General features: G+C 42.3%; 1 long non-coding RNA gene across 1 annotated transcript; it reads left to right on the top strand.

The window, feature by feature from the left end:
• Nucleotides 1-1,548: 1,548 nt before the first annotated feature.
• On the top strand, nucleotides 1,549-14,246 carry LOC134478131 (uncharacterized). The gene is made up of 3 exons (XR_010050570.1): nucleotides 1,549-2,827; nucleotides 11,206-11,382; nucleotides 12,286-14,246. It is a non-coding gene; the product is annotated as an uncharacterized LOC134478131 (long non-coding RNA).
• Nucleotides 14,247-14,549: the final 303 nt, after the last annotated feature.

Raw genomic sequence — 14,549 nt, 5'->3', positions numbered from 1 at the left:
ATGTCTCTCACCCTGTACTAAAATCAAATCAAAATGATCAAAGACCTAGATATAAGAACAGGAACACTGAATCAGCTGGAAGATAAAACAGATAAAACACCTGGAGATTTAGACATAGGCAAGAACTTCCTTGAACAGAAGCCTAATTGCACAAGAGATAATTTCAAAACCAAAAAAAAGGGATCATATCAAATTAAAAGGCTTTGTACAGCAAAGAAAACAATCAAGAAGAGACAACTTACAGCATGGAAAAACTTTTTTGCCAGCACTCATAGACAGGATATTCTAGAATACATAAAGAAGCCAGAAATTGAACTCCCCAAAATAAAAAAAACTCAATTAAAAATTGGGCAATCAAAATGAATAGACATTTCTCAGAAGTGCAAGAGGCCAATAAGTACACTGCAAAATGTTTGGCATCTTTACCATTAGAGAAATGCAAACCAAAACAATAGTGAGGTTTCATTTTACCCCAGTAAGAAGGGTGTCATGACAAACACAAAACACAACAAATGCAGGTGAGGAAGTTCAACTCTCCACATTGTCAATGGGAATATAAACTAGTGCAGCCATTATGGAAATCAGCGTGAAGACTGGTCAAACAACTCAAAGTAGAAATTCCATTTGACCCAGCTCTCTTTCTCCTGCATATCTTCCTGAAAGAGTTAAAGTTATCATGTTACAGTGATATGTATATCCTCATGCTTACCACCTGGGGAGACTGAGACCTTCTCCTGTTACCCCCCAGAGGCCACAGGCTTGCTGGGCTCTTGTGAGTCCCTAAAATACATCTTAATAAAGCTAGTGTGCAGTGCCCCTCCCTTTACTAGTGTTGTTCTCTCTCCTGGCCTCTTTTGGCTTCCAAGACAGTCGGGGCATTCCACAACACAGTTGACATGATAGTGCTTGATGTGATGGTTCAACCTCACACATAGGAAAATCCAGTGTGCTCAGAGTACCATTCAATAAGGCATCGAAGTATATCCTTCATTACTCATCCACTTTTTATTTAGTGAATTCATTCATTCATCTAACTGAATCTGAACATGGGTCAGGAATAGAGAAAGGCCCTAGGGAGATACAAGAATGGGTAAGACACAACCCTGTGCTTGGAAAACCCAGTCTCTAGTGAGAAATGAAGACACAAAAATCCTTTTATCAATATAGAAACTGAAGAGAAGTGTGCAGAAAATAAGAGAGTGGGCTCAGCTGTAGAGTACCTGCCTAGCATGTGCAAAGATCCCTGGTACCTCAACAGGGAAAGAGGGAGAGAGACAGAGAGAGAAAGAGACAGGGAGAAAGAATATTGGGGGAGAATATACAGGAAGAGAAAATAGCGCAAGAGTCTGGAAGGAGAAGCAAAGGCGGGGACTGCAGCTGCCTCTGAGAGGAGAAGGGAGCACACAGCCCTGACCTAAGGAGCACTGACTGCCCTGCTCCATCATGGACAAACCTGCCCACCTGGGCCTGAGCCTACCTCCGTCCTCCCATTCTGCTCATACCTGGTGTGTGGTGGAAGACTGCTCTCCTGGCTTTTATATTTTTCCTTATTATTTATGTTGTATCTTATTTACCTTTTAGTTTCGTTTTTCCTGGAAACTCTACCCTCACCCCACTGCAGAACTTGTGCAATATGATGGGAAACTACAGTGAACACTTGAATTTTAAAAATGTATTACAGTAAAAGACATGAGAATCCTCCTCAGAATACTTTCTCACACTTAAAACACTTTTCTTCCTTTTTTTTTTTTTTTTTTTTTTGAGACAGTGTTTTGCTATTTAGCTCAAACTGGCCTTGAATTCTCAGTGATCCTCCTGCCTCAGCTTTTCAAGGGCTGGGATTATAGGTGTGCACCACCAGTTCTTTTTTTTTTTTTTTTTTTTTTTTAATACTAGGAATTGAACTCAGGGCCTTCTGCTTACCAGGCAGCTGCTTATGCCACTGAGCTACATCCCAGGCCCTATAACCTCTTGGGTCTTTTTTTCTTTTATCAGGGATTGAACTCACAACCTCATGGTTGCCAGATAGGCACTTGTGCCACTGAGTTAAATCCCTGACTACCCTGCACCATCAGCTCACACATTTATCTCACTTTTCTTGTCACTTGCTGAAGAGTTCTGGAAGTCCTCTGCTGTGTTTAGTTGCACTGTCTTGGCTGTCTAGATGTCTTGAATTGACTCAAAACATTAACTTCTCATGACCATTTGTGATAGGATTTTGGCACGACAAAAAGACAAAGGAGAAAAGAGGCCTTTATTGCGGACACAAGAGTGCTGTAGAAGAGAGGAAAGCAGCCTCAGATGAGAACAAAGAAGTGGAAGTACTTTTATCAGGTCTGGCTAGGGAGGAGTTCAGGCTGTGGGCGAAATGACACACTATAGCTGATATGAAGGAGCATCTGTGTTTATAAAACAGGAAGCAGAGAGATTTACTGGGGGCTGGGATGTAGCACTTTGTGGAGTCTTGGGATTGGAGAGGGCTCACATGCACAAAAGGAGCGTGGGAGGGTTTTTTGGAACTAAAACGTAGAAGTTACTGTTGGAGAGATAAGCTGTTTCTCTGGGCCTGGCACCAAGCTGGGTGAATGTCATGTTGGAGCTAGCTAAGCCCCAGGCCAACAGAATCTGTCAGTTTGAACCTCCAGAAGAGCCGGAAGTCACAGGGTGCCAATCCCGGGGATGAGATGGATGAGGACACCACGGCTGACTTTCCATTGGATGGCACGTGGCAGCAACTGTACTTGTGACAACGTTTGTGAAGACTCACAATAGAGGACTGCAGACCTACTCTGGACCTGCTCCTGGAAGCAGCAAGACAGTGGGACAGGTGTGTTCACAGAGAGGGGGCTCAGCAGGGTCTGTGGCACTGTCTTAGGCTGTAATAAAAATTTTACATTTAAATAGCCAAGAATACATTCTGGATCATGACCCTATGTTACCAGGTTTGGGGTGCTGCTCCCGAGGTGGCTTCCAGGTTCTTCAGTCCTAAAGGAATTGGTCGAGAAGCACAAAGGGTAGTGAACTTTTATGATAGATGGGAAAAGAAACTGGCTCTGCAAAGCGAGTTCGAGCCAAGAAAAAGGGACAGGAGCGCAGTCTAAAGTGTGTGAGCAGCCACCATGCCATTGGCGTTTGGGATGCAGGGCAAAAGTCTTAGACCTAGGCCCTTTCGCCACCCACGCCTGGGGCTGGGGTCGGGTCAGGCCTGCGAAGGCTTCTCCAGTTCTCTCCAGAAGTGCACGGACCGTGCTGCGCAGGCACCCTGCCAGGTAGGGATGGAGTTGCTTGTGGCCCACTTCACCTGAGAGAGCAGAAGGAGCCATCTGCGTCCTGGGAGGGATGCTTCAGGGGCCTGAGTGGGGCTGGCTGGGGCCTGCAAGGTGACAGGGGCAGGAGCTGGAGGGGTGGGGCTGCTGGAGACAAGGCACAGTGGCAAAGGCCAGGGCGGGCACGTGGTGGTGCCCGCGGGCGGGCGCAGAGGCGGGGCTTCCAACGGGTCAGCACTAGCGCTGGAAAGCCAGGAGCTTTGGTCTTGGAGCCCAGTGCACGTGGGGGATGTGGGTGGTGGCTCGCAGCCTTTACCCACCGGCCCGGTTTGAGTCTCCGTCCACATCGGTGCACCTTTCTGTTCGCCATGACCGAACTAGGACCTCAAGATGTTTTTTTTTTTTTTTTTTTTCTTTTTTCCTGGATGTGTTATTAATGTGTAGAAAGACTACTGAATTTTCTATGTTAATTCAGTATCCTGCAACCTTAATGAATCCATCAACTTATTGGTGGGAGTTTTAAATTTCCTATACAGACGACCAGGTCATCTGCAGATAGATTCATTTCCGTCTTTCCAATTTAGGTGACTTCTCTTACGTGCTTGCCTAATCACTTTGGCGAATATTTCAGGACTGGTTTGGCACGAAATCGCAAGAATGAGCAGGCATTCTTGTGTGCGTCCTGATCTTAGAGGAATAGTGCTCAGTTTTATCATGCGGTAGTATGCTAGCTGTGAACTTACCATAAATGACCTTTCATGTGTTAAGGCACAGTCTTTCTTTACCTGTTCGTTGCAAGTGTTTGTCCTTAGACAAAGACTTACATTAGGGAATGTAAAATTTTGTCTCTCTTTCAACATTCACGGAGACAATCATATAGTCTTTGACATTCAGCCTGTAAATATGTTGTATCACACTATAAATTTGTGCATGTCAAATCATTCTTGAATCCCAGAAATAAAATCCTACCTGATTATGGTGAATGATCCTTTTTTAAAAAATTAATTTTAGGGGCCTGGGATTTAGCTCAGCGGTATAAGTGCCTGCCTGGCAAGCATGAGATTGTGAGTTTGATTCTGGGTACAAAACAAAAAACAAAAAACAAAAACCCCCAAGCATGGCAGTGCATACCTATAATCCCAGCATTCAGGAGGCTGCAGCAAGGGGATCATTGCATTGCAAGTTTGAGACTAGCCCGAACTACCAAGTGAGCTCAAGACCAGTTTGAACTGCATAGTGAGACCCTCTCTCAAAAGACAAAAAAAATTTAATTTTATTGATATACTTCTGATATGCATAATGGTCACAATCATCATAGGGAATATGTATCTGCACTTAAGAGCTCTTGATTCTTTTTCCCCAGTCCCCTCCCCCTCTCTTTAACCCCTCCTTATTTATAAAAGTTTTGTTTTCATTTTTCTTTATAGTCCATGCTTTTTTAAAAAAATGACCCTTTTAATATGCTATTAATGCACTTCTCTAGTTTTTTTGTTGAGTATTTCAGCAGCTGGTTATCAGGAATATTGGCCTGTTTTTTCCCTCTCTTACCGTGTCTTCTTCGGGCTTTGGATATCAGAATAATGCTGGCATCACAGAATGAGTTTGGAGTGTTCCTTCGGAGTTTTTGAAAGACTGATAATAATTCTTCTGTTGCAATCATAACATAGTCAGAGACCACCATAGGAACGGTGGACAGGAAGAATTCTGAGCCCTTTCTTGCTACTCATTAAAACATGATTTGTGTTTCCTTCTAAAATAGCCAGAGACTTAAAAGCCATTTTTGCTATGAACCATGACTCTTCACTTGGGCCTGCAAATGCCCAATAAGAAAACAAAAACAAACTAACAAAAAACACACCACAATTTGACTTTTATTTATTTATTTTTTGGAATCAGGGATTAAACTCACAGCCTCATGCTTACCAGGTGAGCCCTAGAACCACTAAGCTAGTCAGCCCATCGACTTGACTTTCATTTTATGTCCCTTGTTATGTAAATTTTGGTCAAATCTCTTCTCAGCTCTTACAGAAGTATGTTGATCATTGAGGGATGACTGTCTAGGAGCTGGCCAGACAAGATAAATTCACCCTGAACTAATTCATCATCACCTGCAAGATGGAGAACACCAAGATGAGAAGTCATAGGGACACTAGGCTCCTGCCCTAAACCTGTGATCATGTGGATTCCAGGAAAGGTAGGGTCTCCCTTGTCTGAGACCACCACAGGCAACAATGATACTTTCCTGGAAATGAAACCATCCCTCAGCCATAGGATGCCAGAGCTATTTTAAAAAAAATTTCAGAGCTGTGACACCAGGACCTAGATAATGATCAGCTGGTCTTCAGCCCACTAGCTAATCCTTAAAACTGGTTTCCCTGTCAAGTGGGCCAGTCTGAGCTCTATATCAGGTTGCCTCCTCCAGCTACATAATCTGCAGTCCCTTCCCTCTATCTTTCCAACTAAAGCCTTTTTCCTGTTAATTCCTGCTTTAGTTTTGTCTTGGTTATTGTTCTCTCCTTGCTCGGACAAAATGCCTGACACTCAAAATTAAGAAAGGAAAGGTTTATTTAGCTCCCAGTTTGTGGAAGTTTCAGTCCATAATCAGCTGGTGTCAAGGCAGGATGGCATGGCATAGGGGCAACAGTTCAAGGTGACAGAAGACAGCACGTGCATAAAGAGGAGGGAGCAAGCGTCTGCTCCCTTATATTCTACATGCCAACCCCTCCAGGGCAGGCACAGCACTCACAAAATCTCCTTGTCCTGCTATAGCATAAGATGAGGATGTTTACAAATTAAGGACCTTGGCCCCTTGTTGAATCCCTTAATGTCTAAACTTCTCAAGTTGACACAATGATCAACCATAACAATCTACCCCTTGTCAACTTGGTAACCAAAGACATTTTTTAAAACTGATTTCCAAATACAAAAACATGCTTATTCTTATCATTTTACAACTTGACTATTATAACACAGGTTTAACAAGTCTTTAGAACCAGTATTGTCTGTCAACATTGTATTACATTAGAAGCATAACATTTTGTCCTGACCCCCCCCAAAGACTTATATACATTTCCTAGGTAAAAGGCATTTTAACCAGTCTCTAAAAGTTGCCAAAGTCCTAGAAGTTTCAGCATTGCTGAAAAGACCAAGTCCTAAGTCTCCTCTCAGATTTAGGTAAGGTAAACTCTTAACTGCAACCACTTGTACAAAAGAATACAAAGTTAAACATGTCCAACATTCAATAAAACAAGATAAACATTTTCATTCCAAAAGTTACGAACAGGAAGGCATAAAGGATTAAGACAACAGCAAGTCTAAAATCCAGCAGGGCAAACATTAAGCCCTATAGTTGCATATCCAGCACCCAAAGCAATGTGAGCAAATTGTGAGCTCCTAAAGGCTTGTATGCCCGCACCCCAATGGCACTTGTGGTTGTATCTCCCATGGCTTCTCTCTTAGGACTACGTGCTCTCTCTTTGCAAGTTTCCTTAGATGACTACGTGCCTGGCTTTTCCAAATTTCTGGGGTTTCTACTTCACCTTTGGCTTCACATTCATATCTTCACACACTACCCTGTTAGGGGCACACTGCCTGGCCTCCTAGGCCTTCTGAAATTGGGATGGAAGCCTTTTTAACCTCAGAACTCTTGCATTCTATATGCACCTGAAACCCTTCACAAACTTCCTGTCCTCCTCTTGCACAGGATGAGGATGTTTACAAAGGGCAGGCCCTGGCCCCCTGCTGAGTTGCTTAAACTTTTAAACTTGCACAGTGTATCAACCATAACAAGTTTTAACTTCCATTTCTCCTAAAGCAAGGACTCACACTAGGCAGCCTATACCACTTTTAATTGTTTCCTAAAATTCAGGGGTGAAGCCATTGGACTTTCTTCTGAGGAGAGATTTTGCATTGCAGATTCAGTCTCTTTACCTGTTTACTGGTTACTGATCTGCTCTGTAGTTTTGGTTTTTTGTTTTTCAGGTGCTGGGGATTGAACCCAGGCTCTCACATGCTGTAGGCAAAGACTGCTTCCCAAACCCAGATTACTTTGGTATAACACTTTACATGCTTTGCATTTGACAAACTTTCAATGTCTACAGTGTTGTTCTATCATACAGACAAAGGATGAAACACCAAAAGCACCAAAGATGAGATCTACCTTGTGAATCTAGAAGGACCCCATCCAACTGGTGGTCTGCTTAGTGTGGATCCGATCACCTGAGTTTAGTCACTCCATGCCTGATTTGGGACAGGATAAGGAATATTTCAACTTACACATCCTACAGACTCAGACCAAGCAAAAACAACATCAACAGATCTCCACTGAGATTAATTTTTAAAGCTATTAGTTTTTGTCCTGCAAACTTGAGTGTTATTCAAAAGGTCGTCCAAAGTTTCATCCTAAAGGTTATGTGTTGAAGTTAGGGTCCACCTGACTTTCACAAAACCACTTTGCAGATGACCTAATTTAAGAAAGAATCTCATGCCTGACGTCAGTTTCTTTTAGGGAGATGACTCAACATTTTCAAGCAAGCAAGGCTCACTGACTTTCCCAGTGGTATAGCTTGGGTCACAATCTGGACTGGATTGCAGGTTGTTCTGGTGTCAGACCAGCCCTTCTGAGCCTTCTGCCAGGCTCTGGAGGGTAAAAGGGTGACCAGAGTCCTGTGTGTGTCTGTCCCCCTTAGCATCCCTGGCAAGCGCACATGGCATCCCACCTAGTTACCAGATTTTCTCTAGGTCAAGCGCCTGGAACCAAGAATTGGACATGACACACACATTGTACATAATGTACATAAAGGTTGTACATTTATGAAGGCAGGGAAGAAGTACACTCTACAGGGCAAGGTAGCTAAAGAAAAGACCACAGGGGTCTGAGAATAAGGGAATGGGGTCTTCTGTATCCAGATTTCCTGGATTGGCTTCCCCCATGCAAATAAAGCCATTTGTCCTATCAAAAACTCACTTGATGCCACACCAGATACAAACTGCTCTATTGAAAGAATCTCTTGGCCTCCTGCTGGATATAAATGAAGGATAAGGAACAAATCTTTTGATTGGTTGTACCCATGCCATGGTAAATGAAGGACTGAAAATAGCATCTTCTGATTGCTCTGTGAACAGCTTCATATTTAAGTAAAGGATGGAATATAGCCCTTTTCTTGTTGTTCCACAATATTCTGCCATAAGTCCAAAATTATCTTGGGGTCCTGTGTTCTGGACATGTCCTCTCTTTTTGGAGAACATCTCCTGTGGCCTGTTGGTGGGGATTTATGACCTTTGACACATTCTGCACAGTTAGCTGTCAGTTTTATCCAGGCCTAAACTATCTCAACCCCCACCACAGGTTGCAAAGACAGGAGATGAAATTATTTAATTTTGTATTATTTTATGGAAAAAAGATAAAATTTCATAACAAAATAATAGAATAACAATAGTTAATACATTACATGTTATTATCTTTAAAGTAGTTGCTCAAGAAGCCAACCAGCTAGCCTTTCTGGTAAGCCTGCATGCTGCAGTGGCTTCTCAGAAGAGAGAAGTTAGCACCTCCTGTGAGCCTGCCAGCATGTGGGCTGAGAACCACACCCTCCTCCACCTGGAGCAGCCTTCTGGTTCAGCGACAGGCTGAGCTGATAGCAACTAACATACATAAAGCAACTAAATGCTTGTGTTGTTTGGTTGATTTTGCAGGCCTGGGGCCAGCAGTGTGAGTATCTCAGGAGGATGGCAGTATGCAATATAGCAAATATGGGGGATTTCTCTCTGTCTTGTTTTTGAAACCAAATATTTTTTTCACAGTTTTGCTTGTTCTGATTGTTTTGCTTGATTCAACGTTCTGTTTTGATTGGTTTTTTTCTGTTTTGGTTTTAGTTCAATTTTGTTATACCTGATGAAACAGAAAACTATGGTGAAGATAACAAGATATACTATGGTAGCTATTGTTGTTTTCCTGGTATCCTGCTTTGAAGTTCTGTACCAATTTTGCTGCTTTGTTTTGATTAGCTTTGTTCTGCTTTGTTGGATTTTGCTATCTTTAAAGTAAAAAAAAAAATCAAAAGTAGTTGCTTAGGGTACAAAATATGGGCATAAGAATTTCTCCACTCAATTTTAGCACAAACCTTTCTCTTCAATGAACTAAAAGATGGTAACAGTGTAACTGACTTGCATTTTCCCCTTTTCCCTACTGTCCTTTCCCCTTTTACCCATCCTTGTTCCTTTTTCCTTTTGAACAATTTCTTCCCATTTCACAGTATCTGTTGTACATTTTAGATCCTATTTACTCTTTCAACACCGCACACAAGGGAGACAATATGATGTTTACATGTGAGTCTGATTTATTTCAATTATGGTCTCAAGTTGTATCCATTTACCTATAAGTCTCAAGTTTATCCTTCTTTATGGCCAAGTAATACTTCATTACATAAAAATATCTTTTTATCCATTTCTCAGTTGATGGGCATTTGAGTTGTTTCCAAGATTTATCTACTACAAATTGTGCTGCTATAAATATGAGTGCACATATATTTCTGTATGATGTTTTTAAGTCTTCTGGGAAGACATGCAGAAGGGAAATAGCTGGGTGGAATGAGACTGCTAATCCTAGGGTTTTTTTTTTTTTTTAATCTACCAGGAATTGAATTCAGGACTTCATGCTTGCCAGGCAGGTGTTGTGCTGCTGAGCTATATTCCTAGTTCCTCTAGTCCTATCGTTTTGGGAATTCACCATACTGATTTCCACAGTAGCTGTGCCAGTCTACCTTTTCCCCACAGCCTCACTAGCATTTGTTATCAGTTGATTTCTTGATGGTATCCATTCTTTCTGGGGTGAGATGAAATCTTAGTGTTGTTTTAATTTGCATTTCTTGAATGACCAGTGTTGTTGAACATTTTTTCATGTATTTATTTGCCACTTGTATTTCTTCTTAATCTGAAAAGTGTATATTCATTTCAAATGCCCTATTTTGGATTGGGTCTTTGAATTTGGGGGGGGGCTGACTTTTTTTCAATTCTTTATATGTTCTAGATAGAAGTCTTTTGTCTGAAGGACAATTAGCTAAGTTTTTTAGTTGGCTAAAATTTTTTCCCACTCTATGGGTTTTTCATTCTTTTGGTGATTTCTTTTACTGTGAAAAAGCTTTTTAATGATAAGATGCCAGTTGTTGATTCTTTGAATATTTCCCATGCTGTCTGGTTTCTGAACTCACTGTCTATCCCTATGTCTTCAAGATTTCTACCTACCTTGACTTTCAGTAGATTTAGTGCTTCTGTTTTAATATTTAGATCTTTGATCCATTTTGACTTTAGCTTAGTGCATGGTGATAGACATGTCTAATTTAGTCTTTGGCATGTGGAGAGCTAGTTTTCCCAGCACCATATATTAAAGAGGCTCTCTTTCTTCCAGTGAACATGCTTGGCCTCTTCATCAAAGATAAGGTGGCTGAACGTCTTTGTAGTTGTGTGGGCATCTTCTAATCTGTTCCACTGATCCTCAAGTCAGGTTTTTTTTTTCTCCTACCAGTAGCATGCTGATTTTATCACAGCTTTATAGTATAATTTCAAGTCAGGGATTGTGATGCCTCCTGCCTTGCCTTTGTTGCCCAGGATTGCTTTTGCTACTCTAGGTCTCTTCTGTTTCCAAATGGATTTTAGGAATTTTTTGCTCTAGATCTGTGAGGTATGCTAATGACATTTTAATTGGTATTGCAGTAAATCTGTGTAACAGTTTTGGGAGTATGGCCATTTTCATTATGTTGGTTCTTGGTTCCAGGAACAAGGGATATCTTTCCATTTTCTGATATCCTCTATCCTCTAGGAGCTGAAAGTCATGCTGAAAGTCTTTGGGTCACAGACTTGCAGTTACTGGCAACTGGCCAGAATCAGGCTTGGTGTGCTTGGCCAGACTGCATAGAGATTTATGTTTTCTTTCTTCATACAGAGTATCTTTCTACAGTCTTACAAGGCTTGCTGATATGAAAATCAGCTTTAAAAAGTGCCACTTATTGCATATTAGGACCTGAAGTACCCAAGAAATCACACAAATGGCCAAAATTGAAGGGTGACTCCAAATTCAGCTTTCTGGAGCAGAGCAGAATTCTGCAGAGAGAGGAGAGAAGTGAGTATGCCTAAGTGATAGTGACCCCCGGGAGGGATGGGACCCCTGGAAGGGACAGGGATGCTCAGCTTTCTAGCCTCACCTGGAAGCTGATGTCTGCTATCTTCCCTCACCAGCAGTTGTGGGGCCTGCACATGATTGTGTGGAGGAGCCTCTTACAGGACAGTGCAGAGGTCCTCCTGCTCCCACGATTGTGCCCTGCTCCACAGCATGGTGCTGACGTTCCTGAGCAAACATCATCTATATATCCAGCCTTGCTATATTTCCAGAAATACTTAGAGTGGGGATGTTCCTTTCCTTCCCTGACCCTTTTCCTGGATAGATGGGTACAGGAATCCCCAGGGTCCACCCAGGCCTAAAGGGCCATTTCTGTGGCTCCTACTTTGTCCAGGTTGGGCAGGGTTAGAGGAGCTTGAAACTTCAGCTGCTGGCCAGGATGGGAACTGGCTCCTTCCCAGCCTACTCTCCAGAAAAAGAATCCTACAAAGGTTAATTTTTTGCTAAACTGAAGAGTGAACCCAGAGCCTTCCCAATGAGTTGTATCCCCAGCCCTTTTTATTTTTTGAGACAGATTCTTGCTAAATTGCCTAGGCTGGGATAAAATTTGTAATCTTAGCCTCAACCTTCTAGAGTGCTGGGATTATAGGAGCATGCAACCAGGATCAGATGCTAAACACTTTTTAAAAGAAGAGACTGATACAGTCTCTTCTCTTATAAAACATGTTTTAGATATAGACTATTATATATATAATATATGAGTGAGAAAATAGAGAATAAGCTTTAAGGCAGGTTTTTCCCTAAAATGTTCACTGGAGTCATTTTTATTACGAGGTTACTGTCACAAATGTAAGTAAAAATCCCTTTTTTTTTTTTTTTTTTTTTTTGTCTTTTTCATTTTTATAGGTACCAGGGATCGAACTCACGACTGCCTGCTTGCAAGGCAGGCGCTTATGCCACTGAGCTAAATCCCCAGCCCAAAATCCCTTATTCTTTTAAAAATATAAAAACAAATGCCAACAACACTAAAGAGTCCAATCCAATTTAGTAATTGTAGTCAGGGGCTACAAAGAGAACAATTTATAATACTATTTTATGATGGTCACCCAGAGAAAGAAAGTACAAGAAATCTGTCCATAGCACTAAAAACCTAGAAAAAGCCAGCCAAGGACCTGGATCCCACAACAATGTCCTGCATGAGTCCAGCTGAAGACCTAGAGCCTATAATAATGATTCATGCAAGTCTGCCCTATAGATCTCTGCTGGGAAGGCCCATAGGTTGGGTGGAATCTAAAAAGGCTATGCTAGCAGGGTGAAGGATCTGTGCCGGTAGGGTAACGGTTCTACAGTAGAGCCAAGGAGCAATGCTCAAGATAAAGACTAGGGCTTCCCCAAAAAGTACACAGCCATCCTCAGTGACAAGGTCCCAAGCTCCTCTGACGATAACAACAGCCAAGTTCATACCAGGAAGCCAGCATGACAAGCTTCTCCTAGAGACTGAACAGCACACATCTTCCCCTCCAGAGCCAGGAAGTGATGCTCGAAGTAAGGACCAGAGCTCCCCCAAAACGAACCGCAGACATTCTCAGCAACAAGGTCTGGAGCTTCTCCAGTGTGCTTATCAGGGAAGATAGCCATGACAAGCTCCTCCAGGAGAGCCAAGGGCTCCAAACAACAGCACAGGAGAACCCACAATGCCACACTCTTCCCCTCCACACCTCCTTTTATGCTGGCAACTTTCCTCAGGTGGGCCATCTCCATTCAGCGCCATACTTGTTTAACTTAGCTGGTGTTAAGTTGATGACTAATTTGTAATCCATAGCAGTAATATTGACGTCAGATGATGTTAATTTTACTGAAATTTAACTTCCACTTCCAGAGTAATTATCATAGTAGCTTTTTCCAGTAAGTATTATGTTCCAGACCAAAGTGTTTCAATGACTGAATTCATCTAGCCTCCCAATACCACCCCAAGTAAGTAGTATTACTATTATTCTCTTATTACTAAATCAGATAAGGATTCAGAAGTTTTACTGGTCTCTTAAGGAGATGCATCGAGGAGGTGGCAGAGCCAGGCTTTGAACCCCAGCCATCTGACCCAGGACCTCTTCTGGCACTGTGGTGTTCCGGGTCCTCGGCACACAACGCAGGTCCTCAGGGAGCCCAGCACATCTGTATTCCTACAGGCCATGGGACTGTCTCTCAGCCTCTGTCCTCTGTGGGCACCAGATCTAGGCTTCCTCTTGAACAGCACACGCTGGTATAAACTGGCTTAAGTACATCATTTAACATATCAATTTATTGGCTCATTTGCTCCAAGTACAGTTTTAGAGCCCAAGGGTTTAAAACACTAAAGAAAATGTGACTGGCTGGGCGTGGCGGGGCACACCTGTAATCCCAGCACCCTGGGAAGCTGAGGTGGGAGGACGGCAGGTTCTAGTCCAACCTGGACAACTTAGCAACATAGCAAGACCACAGCACAAAAAAAAAAAAAAAAAAAGAAAGAAAGAAAGGGGCTGGGGGTACAGCTCGGTGTGAAGGTACTGGGTTCAGTCCCCAAGGCCACACACACAGTGTGGCCCACAAAGCTCTGAGCAGAACTCAGTTAAAATGTAGTCATCCCAACCATCTGTAATGCATGTGTATTATTGTAAAAAGTTTCCTATCAAGATGAATCATGATCTTCAGACATGTGTACAGAAAACTAGCAAGCTGCTGCTAATTCATCCATGGAGCACTGCTAAGATTAAAAAGAACAAAGTAAATTATTGAGGAGAAGGTTTTTTTTAATTCCTTCAGTGACTATCAAAATGTAAAGCATAAAATATATGCCTACAAAACTTAGGTGAATGAAACAATAAATGTGTCGGAAATTACCGTGTTTGTACATCTTCCATTATTTATAGCAGTTATGTGAAGGCCAATTGTCAGTGTTCTTAAATCAGATTCCCCAAATCACATGAAAATACTAATCCATATTCAACCCTTGCAAGAAAGGTAAGACACAAATCGACGCTGGGCTCCAGAAGACAGCGTTGTCGTTCTCCTCCAGTCACGGTGGCCTTACTAGGACTGACGCCCACTCAGACACACAAATGATTACGCTGGATGTTGAGGGGCTGTGAGTCCCCACGCAGCTGTCTGGCTTTGTTACCCTTCCCCAGGACTGT

The sequence above is a fragment of the Cavia porcellus genome, unplaced genomic scaffold (assembly GCF_034190915.1).
Source record: "Cavia porcellus strain 051 isolate PalLab524CR breed Dunkin Hartley unplaced genomic scaffold, mCavPor4.1 scaffold_11, whole genome shotgun sequence".
NCBI classification, from domain to species: Eukaryota; Metazoa; Chordata; class Mammalia; order Rodentia; family Caviidae; genus Cavia; species Cavia porcellus.
The sequence above is the reverse complement of the archived record's forward strand: the minus strand, read 5'-3'. Positions and strand labels throughout refer to the sequence as shown.